Here is a 15542-nt window from a genome sequence, read left to right as displayed (position 1 = left end):
CCGATCAGTGGCGAAGAGGATAAAAGTAAAAAAAAAAAAAAGTATATATCCCAAGTGTCTCCATAACAAATGAAGATAGCTGTCAGGGGGTCGGTTGTAGGCCGACACACGCCAAGGGAGCTGCCGCCTAAGTTGCAGGAAAAGGACTTCCCAGTTTAATCCTGTCGAATTAACGGCATCGTCCAACTCGGCTACCGACCCACGGTAGCCGATGAGTATTCAGCTCAACACACTGGCCTGGAGATACGTTGAGGAAGAGTCACGAATGCTCAATAATTAACTTCAACTATACAAAACATACGTCTGGCAACGGTCCAGCCGATATCTAAATCTCTACGTTACTCGACTTAATTGGCACAGAAGTCACTATGTTAAAACATGAACACTGATATTCACAAAATTGACTAAGTTAAACTGAATTACTAGGCGGCGGGGAACACACGTGAACATACCTGGAGATACGTTGAGGAAGTCACGAATGCGTGATTCTCCCTCGTGTAGAGGTATATACGTGCACCTGCGGGGCAGCTTGGGCCTCCATATTCATGCCAGAAAGGTCGATCTTACCAACAACATACCTTCTCTACCATTTTGGATCACCGTATACTTAATTATGAACTCCGGTGTTCCTGATCAGGGTAATTTCCTATGTCTATTCATATAATCTAATCAGAGGTTGAGCTTGCCAGGAAAAGGTGGAATATACACGTTGATAACATCAATTCTGCAAGCTCAGGCCTGAGGCGAGCAAGGAGCTATTCACAGGGAGACGTTAGATCTTGGAGATTATACCAGTTGACAGAATAGTTCAGGAAATTAATGACTTTGTTAAATAGACAACTGACTCTAACTAAACTACAAACATCAGATTCTCTGATGTCGGGGCGACAAAATAACATAACTTCAGTAGCGATCAGAAACTCATGGGTATTCTTAGGGAACGAAACCGATGGGTATCGTTTGTCCTGGCAGACTCAACACTCACTTACTTGACACGTCTTATTAAAAATAAGGACAGTTGAAGCGTTCAACACCACTCACAATAGATCTTGAATGTTTCAACTGTAAACAGACATATCTAAGCTGACTCAAAACCAGGGTGTTCTCTCTCACATTCAAATTCATTATATGGAGAGGTTGGTTTCAGTAAGTCAGAGAAAATGGGATAACGGAGGACTGAGGCGTCTTGAAGTGATGAGAAAACGGACTCCTCAGATGGAGGACTCAAAATAAAAGCAGAGGTACATGTTTTGTGGGCTATTGAGCGTAATATGAATCATTGGATTTTGGCGTTAACTGACGTGTACGACCGTGGTCGTTACACCTTATGCATTGAAAGGTGAGGTTGAGAAGGAATTAGACCGACTTGTGAGTGAGGGAATTATTGTGAAAACCGCCAAGAGCAATTGGGCTGCTCCAATAGTAATTGTACCTAAAGCTGATAAATCTGTTAGACTATGTGGTGATTATAAAGTTACCATTAACCAAGCTGTTGAGGATGAGCAATATCCCTTACCCACATCTCAAGATTTGTTTGCTGCACTAACAGGTGGAACCATTTTCACTAAGTTAGACTTGTCCCAAGCATATGCTCAGGTCTCTGTTGATGCTGAAAGTCAACAGTACCTTACCATCAACACTCATAAAGGATTGTATAAGTTCAAAAGGTTACCTTATGGTGTTAAAAGTGCACCAAAGTTATTTCAGTGCATCATGGACAAAATTCTTGTGGGTCTTCCAAATGTGTTATGTTTTCAGGATGATGTCCTTATTGTTGACAGTGACATCCAAAATCATGTCAAAACCCTAGCCACAGTATTCGAAAGATTGTTGGCACACAATGTCAGGCTCAACAAGAGCAAATGTTCATTCCTAGCTAAAGAAGTAACTTATCTTGGTTACAAAGTGAATGCAGAAGGGCTGAGACCTGTAGAAGATAAAGTAGGAGCCATAGTAAATTTACCTGCTCCAAAAAATGTCAGTGAATTGAAAGCTTTCCTAGGTATGATACAGTATTATTCAAGGTTCTTGAGTGGACTTTCATCAGTTTTAGCCCCTCTGCATGAACTATTAAAGAAAGGGATACCATGGAAATGGAACAGTGCAACTCAGAAGTCATTTGAAGATTGTAAAGCTGCTCTGTCTAGTACTGATGTTTTGGTCCACTATGATACCAGTAGAACACTAAAGCTTGCTTGTGATGCATCGGGCTATGGATTAGGTGCTGTCATAAGTCACATAATGGATAACGGTGAAGAAAGACCCATTGCATATGCCTCGAGAACTCTTACCCAAAGCGAGAAAAATTATGCACAAATAGAGAAAGAGGCTTTGTCTATCATATTTGGAGTAAAGAAATTTCACCAGTATCTATATGGGAGGAATTTTGTTTTAATAACTGATCACAAGCCTCTCTTGGCAATTTTGGGTCCTAAATCACCTGTTCCTACACTTGCTGCAGCAAGAATGCAGAGATGGGCTTTGATATTGTCGGCATATGACTATGAGATACAGTACAGACGTTCAGATGATCATTCCAATGCAGATGCTTTGTCAAGGTTGCCAGGTAGTGGATCAAATGATGGAGTAGAGCCTAAGGTTTATGCTGTAACCATGATAGCAGAAGATTTTCCAGTCACCTCCGGAATGATTGCTCATGAAACTAGGAAAGATGTTGTATTAGGAAGAGTCCTGGAGTATACACTAAATGGATGGCCAGAGATTTGTCCATCCTTAGACTTTCAACCGTATCATTTAAGGAGATGTCAATTATCAGTAGAACAGGGATGTGTGTTGTGGGGTATGAGGGTGTTAATTCCACAGTGTTTTAGAGGGCAAATTTTGAATGAACTGCATTTTGAACATTCAGGTATATGTGCTATGAAAGCACTGGCCAGAAGTTTTGTGTGGTGGCCTAAACTGGATGGTGAAATAGAAATGATGGTACGTGAGTGCTCTGTTTGTCAGAATGTTAGGAGTATGCCACCCAGCACACCTTTGAAAACCTGGAAATGGCCTACCCGTCCCTTCCAAAGAGTACACATTGACTTCTGTGATAAGGGAACAGACAAATTTCTTGTATTAATTGATAGTCATTCAAAGTGGATTGATGTTAAGCACATGTACAGTACTAATGCTGGTAGCACCATTGATGAATTAAGATTAATGTTTGCCGAACATGGAATACCAGAAGAGGTAGTTTCTGACAATGGTCCTCCATTCCAATCATCAGAGTTTAAAAACTTCATGAGATTCAACGGTGTAAAGCATGTACTGACCCCACCCTATCATCCTGCCTCTAATGGTGCAGCTGAGAGATCAGTTAGAATTGTAAAGGAAGCACTTTCCAAGCAGGTAATTCAAGGAACTGTAGGAAAATCAATGAACCACAGACTAGCAAATTTCTTACTCAGATACAGAACCACGCCACATAGTGTGACAGGATGTACTCCTGCAGAGTTAATGGTGAAGAGACAGTTGAGAACAAGATTAAGTTTAGTTGAGCCAAGTCTGTTTGAAGTTGTAGAGAGGAAACAAGCTCAACAAAAAATGTATCATGATAAGAGTTCCAGTGAAAGAGTGTTCAAGGTAAATGATAGGGTGAGAGTTAGGATCATGGCTAAAGGTTATGGTACTGTACATGCAAAGTGGATAACTGGTGTCATTGACAAGGTATGTGGATCTAGGACATATTTAGTGAAATGTGGTAACTCTATGAGATATGTTCATGTGGATCACATCATTCAGGCACATGACGAGATGAATGTAGCACCAGGACATGATGAAAAACTTGACACAGTTTCAGATGATCATCATCATGATGATGTCAAAGATGATGTTTCCCAGCATCCACTCACTGTGTCAACTGATTGTAGTGATGATATGTCTGTCACTGATAATGCACAGAGTGCAAGTAAAACCCCTGTAAAACTTGATGGAGGGAATAGTCCTAGAAGATCAAACAGAGTTAGGAGACCTGTAATTAAATTAGACCTCTAATTATCTGAATTGTGAACAGGCCTTTCAAAACTGTTTAGTTAGGAAGTTATATTTGTTGTGTTCTATTTTCTTCTTCCCTGCCATATGTAATTCTGTAAGTTTTGCTTATTTAGGATTTGTAGCAGCCATGCTCTCTCTTGAAAGGGAAAAATAGTGTTATATATATGTATGTTTATATGCTGCCTTTATTGAATGTATATATTATATATTATGTTACTTCTTACGAAATGTGTTAGGCACGTTGTAACCAAGAACAGAGAATAAACAGCCAGCCAGACAGACCATGTGACTCTTCATTCTCCCATTAAATAACCCAAGATACTACAACTTTGTATGTACTTTTCGGTGAACTGGAACCAATTACCCAATATCCCATTGAAATAATGGATTCGGTTAACGAAAGACCTTCTGGAACGAATTGTGCTCATTAACCGAGGGACCACTGTATATACATACATACATACATACAGGGGCTTCTCTACTTACGAACGAGCTACGTTCCTGAGGCTTGTTTGTAAGTCCAACTTTACTCTTGTAAATCCCATACATATTGTAAAAAAGGAAAAGATTATGGATTTTCAGTACAGCTACGTATACCCTTTAATACAGCCTTAAAATCTGGCTCACTCTTCTCCTCTTAGGTAATGTTTGTTCTATCTGGAATTTTCTTCAAAATAATCCAGTCTCATCCACATTAAACACCTGTTCTGGCAGGTAACCCCCTCAGTGATGATGTTTGTATCTCTGAAAAGTTTGTAAGTTGAATGTTCTTAAGTAGAGGAGCACCTGTAAAGCATGCCCTGACAATTCGCAAATTTTTAATTCGCGGTCGTCAATTATTCGTGGATGACACCCTGGATGTACCCAAGAATGTCTGCGGGGAATTTTAAAGTTCCTGGCATTTTCGCGGCCAGGACAGGGAGCCATTCGTTCTAGGGACAGTAATTTCTTGTACACACACACAAGAACTATTTGATTCATCATGTAATGTTGATTAAAGAATTGAAGATGACTGCCCATATTAAGTTGTTTTCTCTTTTTGTTAGTTGTGTGATTTAACTGGCTGGTACTGTGTTATAACTAAACTGATGATATTTTTTTCAGAATTGTAAGACTTGGAAGTGTTGATGGCTGCATCTCACATTAAACCAGTGACCACCACACACAATTACTGACTGAAAAAGTATATTGGAAGATCACTTAACTTCAAATGCAAGTGAAAGAAGAAAAGGAGGAACTGATTGCAATTGTTGTTTTAAGAGTTGTTCATGCAGTATATGTAGTGATGCAAATGCTGTGTAAATCATTTAATTGCAGTTAATGCTTCTTCAACACAGGCAATTACAAGTGGTTGTACAGTTTATGCAACTGTATAAATTATGTAGTGAATACTTCAGCAGCTAGTATAGTGTATTATATGAATTGGTAGTTATTATAAATGTTATAACAAAGTATTCAAAAGACAAAAAGCAATTGTTTTATTCGAATAGTATCTTGCACATGTTGAGTATAGTTTACAATAATACATACCAATTCCTATTTTTCATAATACCAGACCACTATTCCTTAGGGATGTGATTTCTCTGGGTTTTTTTCCAGTTTTCCTTTTCCATTGCTTTAGGTGACCCACGTGAATCATGTAGAACCGTTGAGAAAATTTGGGGGGGGGGTATAACCATGAGATAAATGTTTGACAATAAATAACAATAATTGACCTCTGGGGTCAATGGGTTTGCCGCGCTCATCGTGGCCATATGGTGGTGGTGAGAGTGGTGCTGATGGTGGTGTGGTGGCAATTTATTGAATTGAATTGAAACAGTTTATTGAGCCCCCCCAAAAAACACAGATACAGAGTGGATAATAATAACAATATTAACATGGCTGAGCCAGTTGAGAACCTGAGCTCTCTTTTAGGCATCTGATATATAGCTGTACAGTACTATACATTTATCTCAAGGCAGTATTACCCTCCACCCACTCAACCCCCCACCCGGGAGGCGGCACCAGCTCAGTCTACCGGACAGGAGGGAACGAGCGCCGTGTAAACAATGACATTTTTAACCACACCCTGCAAAATACAGTGTACTTAGCAAATGCTGCAGCTTCTGAGAATGTGGGTGGAGCGGGTTTATTACTAAGAGCAGAGACGTTACCGAGAACAAATTCTGGCTTGAATGTCATGTACACTAATACTGACACGTTCCTTGATAAGAGAGAGGAGTTTGAAACACTACTAAGAGTACACCAACCAGATATTGTAGGAGTTGTAGAACTGTTGTACAAGAACAGGAGAATCGACCCAGAGGAATGTGAGTTCAGTATTGCTGGATATGACTCATTTACGAACCTAACTCAAGAATCCTGCAGGAGGGGTGTGGTTATCTACGCTAGGCAAGACCTTAGAGCCAGCCAGGCGAGGGTACAGGGAGAGGATGTTTTTGAAGAGTCCAAGTGGTGTAAAATTAAATTAAAGGGAGGGGACTTACTTATCGTCGGGTGTATCTACAGATCCCCAAACTGTGGCCCACTAAATCAAAGGAACTTAAGAACCTTAATAAACAATGCGGCGATGCTCAACCCCAGCCACCTCCTTATCATGGGGGACTTTAACTATGGCGACATCGACTGGAGAAACGAGTCCACCCCGAATGACTTGAATAATCCTGCTACTCTTTTTGTAGAAACTCTGAGAGATAATTTTCTGTTCCAACATGTGAGAGACCCGACACATTACAGAGGGGAGCAAACACCCAAGCCACTTGACCTCATCATAACAAACGAGGAGGGTATGGTGGCCAAACTGGAACACCTTGCCCCAGTTGGCACCAGTCACCATACAGTGTTGTCATTCAGATTTAACTGTTACCTAGTTCAAGATAAGGCCAGGCCAAGGTGCAAATATTACAAGGGAAATTACAATGGGATGAGGGAAGAGATGAGGGGTATCAACTGGCCTGACTTATTAAGGTACAAGAACGCAGACACTACGCTGAATATCATAACTAGTAAAATGACCCATTTGATCGATAAATATATACCCAAGACCAAACCCAGTGCTTCTAGGAATACGAGGGGATCCCTACACATGAACCATGCGGCGGTCGACAAAATTAAGAAGAAAACCCAGAAATTCAAGACGTGGGTTGGGTCAAACGATGAGCAAGACAGGAGGATGTATGCAAGAGCCAGAAACCAAGCAAAGATAGAGTGTAGGAGGGCTGAAAAGGAGTTCCAAAGGCTGGTTGCACGCGAGGTCAAGTCAAACCCAAAGGCGTTTTACCGCTATGCAAAGTCGAAATTGAAAACGCGAGTAGGAGTATCAGACCTGAGGCTTGAAGATGGTAGTTACGCAGATTCTGACCAGGATAAAGCTGAGGCATTGAACAGCTTCTTTTCCTCAGTGTTCACAAGAGAGGATGCAACTAACCTTCCTGCGTTTGAGGACAGACGGTTCGACACAGCACTGACCCACATTGTGTTCACAGAAGAGGGTATTAGAAATAAACTGTCCAGGCTAAAGGTCCATAAGAGTCCTGGACCTGACATGGTGCATCCTAGAGTGCTAAGGGAGCTGTGCAACGAGCCTGACCAGCATAATATGTAAAGTACTTGAGAGTATTATCAGAGATGCAGCGATGGAACATCTACTACGAAACAACCTTGTAAAAGATTGCCAACACGGTTTTATGCCGGGGCGCTCTTGCTTGACACAATTGCTCAAGGTATTGGATATTTGGACCCATATTCTAGAACGGGGTGGTAATATCGACAATATTTACCTAGATTTTGCCAAGGCTTTCGACAGTGTACCCCACGAAAGGCTGAAAATCAAACTGGAAGGGTACGGAATTCGGGGAAATGTCCTAGCGTGGATAGAAGACTTTCTACATGACCGCAAGCAATGTGTGGTGATTAATGGCACGAAATCGTCATCTGTACCTGTAACAAGTGGGGTACCGCAGGGTAGTGTATTGGGCCCGCTGTTGTTTGTTTGTTTCATAAATGATATGCCTGACGTTGTACACTCCTCCATACAAATGTTTGCCGATGACGCCAAGTTATTTCGGGAAATTAAGAACCAAGCGGACTGTGAAGAGCTGCAGAAGGACCTCTGTGGGCTCCAGGAATGGTCGAAGGAATGGCTGCTGAGATTCAATGTCACGAAGTGTAAGAGGATGCACCTGGGGCGTACCAACGGTAAGGAGGCGTACCATATGTCCCAACGGGATGAAGAAAATGTACTAGTTGAGACTGTGTGTGAGAAGGACCTAGGTGTGTATGTTGACAATGAGCTGAAGTTCTCGGGCCATTGTGAGAAGAAGGTAAATCAGGCAAATAAATTATTGGGTCTTATAAGAAGGTCGTTCAGATATCTAGACGGTCCGTCCCTCGTGACGATCTTCAGGAGTGAAGTGCTTCCCCATCTGGAGTACTGTCACCCCATCTGGTCCCCGAGATATGCTAGGGACTGTCAGTTGGTTGAAAATGTTCAAAGGAGGGCCACTAAACTGGTGCCTGCACTTCGGCATCTCAGCTACCCTGAGAGATTGGAGCGCCTGAACTTGCCTAGCTTATACTACAGACGGGCAAGGGGGGACCTAGTTGAGGTTTATAAGCATCTCAGGGGGCACTACTCAGTTGAGTGTCCTTACTTGGAGCTGGCGGACGCTCGCCCCACAAGGGGTCACAGCTCAAGATTGAAGAAGCCGCAAGTCCAGAAAACCGTGAGGGCAAACTTTTTCGGAGTGAGGGTTGTAAACTCTTGGAACAATCTACCAGAGAGTGTTGTGACGGCACCGAGTGTGAGCTCTTTCAAGAGAAGACTTGACCAACACTGGAGCGGGTTCAGGTACATTCAGGAGCCGGTGCATGCCCAGTATTTGCCAACAGTGCGTGACAGAGACGTGACCGATCGCCCGGGCGGCTAGCGAGCCGACCTTTTGGTGAAGAATATAAAGGAAAAGAGACGTGACCGATCGCCCAAGCGGCTAACAAGCCGATCAGTGGCGAAGAGGATAAAAGTAAAAGTAAAAGTAACATTTAGTAACATCTGGAATAGTACAATAGCATGGTGGTAATAAGAAAATCTCATGATGTTACCACGGTTTTCACTTCAATATTTATTTATTTTATTTATTTATTTTTATTAAATTTTTTTACATTATAAGTATATACATAAATTACAGTGGAACTGAAAAACATAAGTATAATGGGGGAGCAGTACAACATGGGTTGTAGCCTACAGTAATAAGGTTGAACAAGAGGACAGAGCTGTCAGGATTATGTCTAGTTGTCAATTATGTTTATTGCAATGGTAATTTCTTATCTATTTACCGGGTACATGATAATTTCCGAAATGTTAATACTTAGACAAAAGATATTTTTAAGAGATGATTTAAAGGAAGGGAGCATAGTCTTTGCTGGGATGGGTGGGGGTAAGCTGTTCCACACCTTCACACCGTGATATTTAATGGAGGTCTGGGACTGAGAGGAGCTCATGGGGGTGGTCTTAGTAGCTCTGGGTGCCTTAAGTTGTATCTCTGATTATTCTGGAACTGGAAATAATTATTGTCAAGCAAGTGATTGATAGATTTGTAAACAAAGAGGGCACAGCAGTAGGAGTTAATGTCTTTGAATTTTAACATTTTCAATTTAGAATTTTTTTTGTTTGTGTCATCTGTTTTTTTCAAGTAGGTCATTGTCCATACAACTCTCTTTTGTGCAGTAACCAGGGATTGTGTTTTTGAAGAGCGAGAGGCCCCCCCCATAGTGTGTGACAGTGTATCAGGTGTTGGTAAACAAGATCATGATAGATTTTTTTCATTGTTGTGAGAGTGAGTGACTGTCAAGTGTGATACATTATACCGCACTGTTTATTGACTTTACTGTGAAGGGGTTGTATGTGGTTTCTCCAGTTAAGTTTCTCATCAACTGTATTACCAAGGTACAGGGAGTCCAAGTTTAGGGGTAAGTTTTTTCCTTCTGTGAAAGATCGTGTAGTGGGTTTTCTCAAGGTTTAAGGTCAGTTTATTACGTATTACCCAGGTCCTGACTTTAGTCAATTCAGTGTTCATAGTTCTCATCAAGGAATGGAGGTCTGAGTTGCTGGCATAGAGATTACTATCGTCTGCAAATAAGTTGTATTTTATGAGTGTGCTGGTGTGGACTATGTTGTTTAAGTACAGCAAAAACAGTACTGGACCGAGAATGGAACCTTGGGGGACTCCATGCAAGATTGGCGAGGAGTCAGATTGGTGATTATAGCAGACATACTGCACCCTGTTGGACTGATATGAGGTAAACCAATTGTGGGACAGGCCCCAAACGCTGTAATGTTCAAGCTTTGAAAGGAGGATGGTATGGTTGACAGTATCAAAGGCTTTAGAGAGGTCCAAGAATATACCGACTGTGAACTGACTGTCATCAAAGGAATTTAAGATGTCATTAGTAAAGGATAGCAAAGCACTCTCAGTCGACCTTCTAGGCTCTAAATCCAAACTGGGAGTCTGTAAAGATGTTATTGGCATTGCAGAAAAAATTTAGTCTACTACATGCTAGCTTCTCCAGTATCTTACTCAAGGCTGGGAGGACTGATATGGGGCGGTAATTCTTGAAGAGACCTTTGTCCCCAGATTTGTTATATGCTGGGTGAACTTTAGCAATTTTCAGTTTATCATTAAAGACACCACTAGTGAAGGAGGAGTTACAAATGTGGAGGAGAACGGGTAGTAATAAGTGGGCTACTTTCTTAATGATGCCTGCTTCTGCATCTTTGGACATTTTTATGATGGCCAGTAATTCATCTGCTGTGACAGGGGATAAGAACAGCTCATTTTGCTGTCTGCTTTGCAGGTAGGCTTTTAATTCCTCATGGTGGAAGTGATGGTGGGGGTGGCGGTGTGGTGGTAGAGGTAGTGATTGTGATGCTGAAGGTGGTAGAGGTGTTGCTGTAGTGGTGGTTGTGGTACTTATGGTGGTGGGGGAGTGGTAGTGATGGTGGTAGGGTGGGTGATGTGGTATTGGTGGTGGTAGGGTGGGTAGTGGTTGCAATGGAGCAGGTGGTGGCTGTGTGGTAGTGGTAGTGGTGGGTGGTGGTATAACAAAAATCTGAGTAAAGTGGCTGGTAAGAGACTGTCCGAGAGTCTTACCTGTACACTGTAGTACATACTAAGGCAACTGTAAACTTGTTTAACGATGTTAATAAATATCGACCTAACTGCGCATTTTAGTACCTACAAGTGCTATACTTATATTTACTCTACATATACACACCTACTTTACCCAGTTAGACATTTAAACTGAGGACCACAACACAAACACATATAGCTTCTTGTGTTTTTTGTACTATACAATAAACTTGTTTATGAACTCCTAATAGGTCTATTATATTATGTACTATATAATAAACTTGTATCTGAACTCTTAACAGCAGTTATATTATGCATTATGTTACGAACCACGCCACCAATTGTCATGATCTACCTACCCAGCACTACAAACCACGCCATCTATTGTCCTGATCTACCTACCCAGCACCACGAGCAACGCCATCTTGGGACGAAACACGAGTATGACTAGTCTTAGTTACCACTCCGGGGTTTCCCTTCTCCATATCCTGGTTGTTGCGTCACCTCCTACAAGTCTTCTTCATCAGCTCCAGTTCGATGAGAGGGCAGTTCACTCTGGGAAGTGACCACAGGACCACCTATCCTGGAAACCTACGGCACAGTGACTACCTACCGTCTTCTACAATACTCAGCCTTACTCGTCAGCCATCTCAGCTCCGCACTTAAGTATTTGTAATCTTATATTGCCTCCCCACCTCCACCTTGCTAGCGGTGTCGGAGTGGGGGCTGTGCTCCTACAACCCGACCCAACCACTGATGTCCTTCACCCTGTGGCATACTACTCCGCCAAGTTGAAAAAACATCAGACCAACTACTCGACCATAGAGAAGGAGGCCCTGGCTCTGGTGTTGGCAATAAAGAAGTTTGAATGTTACCTCCAGTCTTGCCCACAAACAACCCTAGTCTTCACCGACCATAACCCACTCACGTTCATCCAAACCAACAAGACCTCCAACCAGCGAATCCTCCGCTGGGCTCTCATCACCCAGCCCTATAATCTACAAGTCCGGCACATAAAGGGGGTGGACAACCTGATTGCGGACTCCTTATCCCGAGCTCCAGTGGAAATGCAGCAGCTACTCTCCAGACGCACCAGGTGATCACCTCCTTCGCGCCCGCGCTACGGAGGTCTTTGGAGGGGGGGTGTGTTACGAACCACGCCACCAATTGTCATGATCTACCTACCCAGCACTACTAACCACGCCATCTATTGTCCTGATCTACCTACCCAGCACCACGCGCAACGCCATCTAGGGACGAAACACGAGTATGACTAGTCTTAGTTACCACTCCGGGGTTTCCCTTCTCCATATCCTGGTTGTTGCGTCACCTCCTACAAGTCTTCTTCATCAGCTCCAGTTCGATGAGAGGGCAGTTCACTCTGGGAAGTGACCACAGGATCACGTATCCTGGAAACCTACGGCACAGTGACTACCTACCGTCTTCTACAATACTCAGCCTTGCTCGTCAGCCATCTCAGCTCCGCACCTAAGTATTTGTTATCTTATATTGCCTCCCCTCCTCCACCTTGCTTCAAATTATTGTATGTTGTATAAATATGTATACTGTATACTGTTAATGTTTAGGTTAAGTATGGTTAAGGGTAAATTATAGAAAGCTGAATATTTTGTTAAGGAATTTATGGTACTTTATTATACACAACAAAAACTATCATCCTTTGTCTACCCTTTTATAGTCCGATTGTCTTTGTTTTTTTATTGTTGTTGCCTGTTGGGATCTGGGTAGATTTTTAACTATATTCTAAATCCCCAACTCGTAACAATTATATAATAAACTTGTATCTGAGCTCGTACTAGCTCTATTTTATTATGTACTATATAATAAACTTATACAGTATCTGTAGTTCATACCCTGATGTGTACTTTACTGTAAGGTATTGTACTACAAATATTATTTCTCTTGATCCCAAGTATAATGTATTAATACAGCCTCCAAATGCTCAACTCTAGTATCCATAATGTATTTTTATTGTACTTGTACATGTGATTAATTCCCAATACAAATTAATAAATCAGTCAAAATTGTCTATTTTTAAACATTCCTGGGATGTCAGTGGTGAAGAGGATAAAGGTAAAGTAAAAGTCATATGTAAATTAAGGGTCTACACCCGAAAGTATTATTCTTAGTGACTACTTGATTATAATAATGATATTGTTAATAATAACAAAAGTACGATCGTTTTCAATATTCTAATACAACAAAAAGATGTTAATAAATAGAGCACATAATATAAATAATAAAATGACTATTAATACAACACTCATTTACATCTTAGTTTAGTATTCCAATGCTAATGTTTCCTTCATAAACAGTCAGAATTATGTCCTCAGATCTGATGGCTGGCGACCACAGTCCTTCACTCTACAGTAAACGTTTGTAGTGGATACTTGTGGGGATTCGTGATGTTGGCTCACACTCAGGATGGGTTGGAGAACTCACAATGCGCTCTCTGTATGCATATTGTATTGGATGTGCAGTGCAGCTTGGTGCTGGGAAGCTGCTGCGTGAGACCAACGTGGAGTAGAGAGAAGGGTGTTGTTGTTGCGGTTGTAGGTGCTGACTCTTCCGCTTATCAGACGTCATTTTAGACCACAAGGCGTTGGTTGGGAAACTCGAAAAGGGATCGGCTAGTCAGCAACAAATGGCAGTTGTAGTTGTAGGGGAAATTTCCACTACATACTCTCCCCTACAACTGCTGATTGGTCACTTGCTGTCCTCTCCTCAGCCAACCAGCGGCGAGTTCCATAAAGTGGCAGAATCATATAAATACCCCCCCCTGCCAAGGTGGATAGCCCACCTGCTGTTAACCGCCTCCTATATTTCCCACTTCTGAACTTTACCTTGTACTGTACCCTTCTTGCAACCTCGGAACTAATGCTCTCTTCTCTCCATATCACCAACCAACCGTGAGAACAGACTACACTATGCTATCAAGCTGACAAGACCACCTCCTAAGAAGCTCCCAAAAAGGAAAAGTAATCAGAAACGTGACCGATCGCCCAAGCGGCTAACGAACCGATCAGAGGTGAAGAGGATAAAAGAACACAGCAACTCCCCTGCCTCTTACTGCACTGTACATACAATATATGTAAAGAGAATGTTATCGTGAGTTTCCTTTCTCACCTCCATCCTGAGTGCGAGATCTCCACTATGTACATGTGTATGTGAGCCTAACAAAGAAATTTGACTACTGGCCACACACACTCCGCTACGTGTTCTCTGGCTGTTTCTACCAATCATTTATATTTAATAATAGTACCAAGTTGGTAGTACTGTAGTGGATATTTCCCTTACAACCACAACTACAACTGCCGTTTGTCGCTGACTAGCCGACCCCTTTTCAAATTCCCCAGCCAATGCCTCGTGGTCTAAGGTCGGCTACTAGCGACGTCTGACAAAGCGGAGGTCAACTATCAAGCCACGCCTACCTCCGCTATACAAGACCTCACCTCGTCTTGACCTGCCCCTTTTACCTACAGCCATGCAGCAAGCAACACCTCCTCTGAGCAAGCTCCTCACCAAGAGCTCTCTCTTCATCACGCTTGTAACCACGCTGCCACTTCCCAGCACCAAGCTGCACTGTATGTACATTGGGTCACTGAATGATGGTGTCACGTTATTATAGGCAGTTAGTGTTGGGGAGAGAGAATATAGATCTCATAGGTTTTGTTCTTTTTAATAGGTGCAGGTATGTACAGTGTAGTTCTACCTATGAATGTCAACATATACTCTGATGCCACTCTGGGCCATCTTATTACTAAAATCTTCAATATTTTGTCCACTTGTAGGACCTCACGGCACACCTGTCCAGCACGTTCTCCCCCGCGCCACCTCACCTCCGTCACAGTGCATGCTGGGTAATACCATTGCTCCTTATACCATAAATAAATTTCTAAATACATAATAACAAACCCTCTTACTGACCAAGTTATAATAATTGTACATATTTATCTCGGGTAAGTGTTGTTATACTGACATATGTCTCATCCTTACAACAATATAAAACATTGACCAGAAACACAGGTATAACCTCTATTTACACCATTACCCCTTCAGAGGTCAGCAGCACACTTGGGTATTTTTTCCTGGTTAAGACCAAATGATTTTATTCAGCTGAGAGAAACACTTGACCTCTAGAGGGTTTGAGCTTATCTTCAATAAGTCTATGGTACAATTATGTGCACTATACATTGTTTCACTTAACACTGTACTTATGATGCATTCATGATGCATTTACAGTGAGGTATACCTGTAGTGTGTTGTATACCTCTACCATGTATGTCAAGTATACCTGTAGTGTGTTGTATACCTCTACCATGTATGTCAGGTATACCTGTAATGTGTTGTATACCTCTACCATGTATGTCAGGTATACCTGTAGTGTTGTATACCTCT

Source organism: Homarus americanus, unplaced genomic scaffold, assembly GCF_018991925.1.
Source record: "Homarus americanus isolate GMGI-L3 unplaced genomic scaffold, GMGI_Hamer_2.0 scaffold13628, whole genome shotgun sequence".
Lineage (NCBI taxonomy): Eukaryota > Metazoa > Arthropoda > Malacostraca > Decapoda > Nephropidae > Homarus > Homarus americanus.
This window is presented reverse-complemented; position numbering follows the sequence as displayed.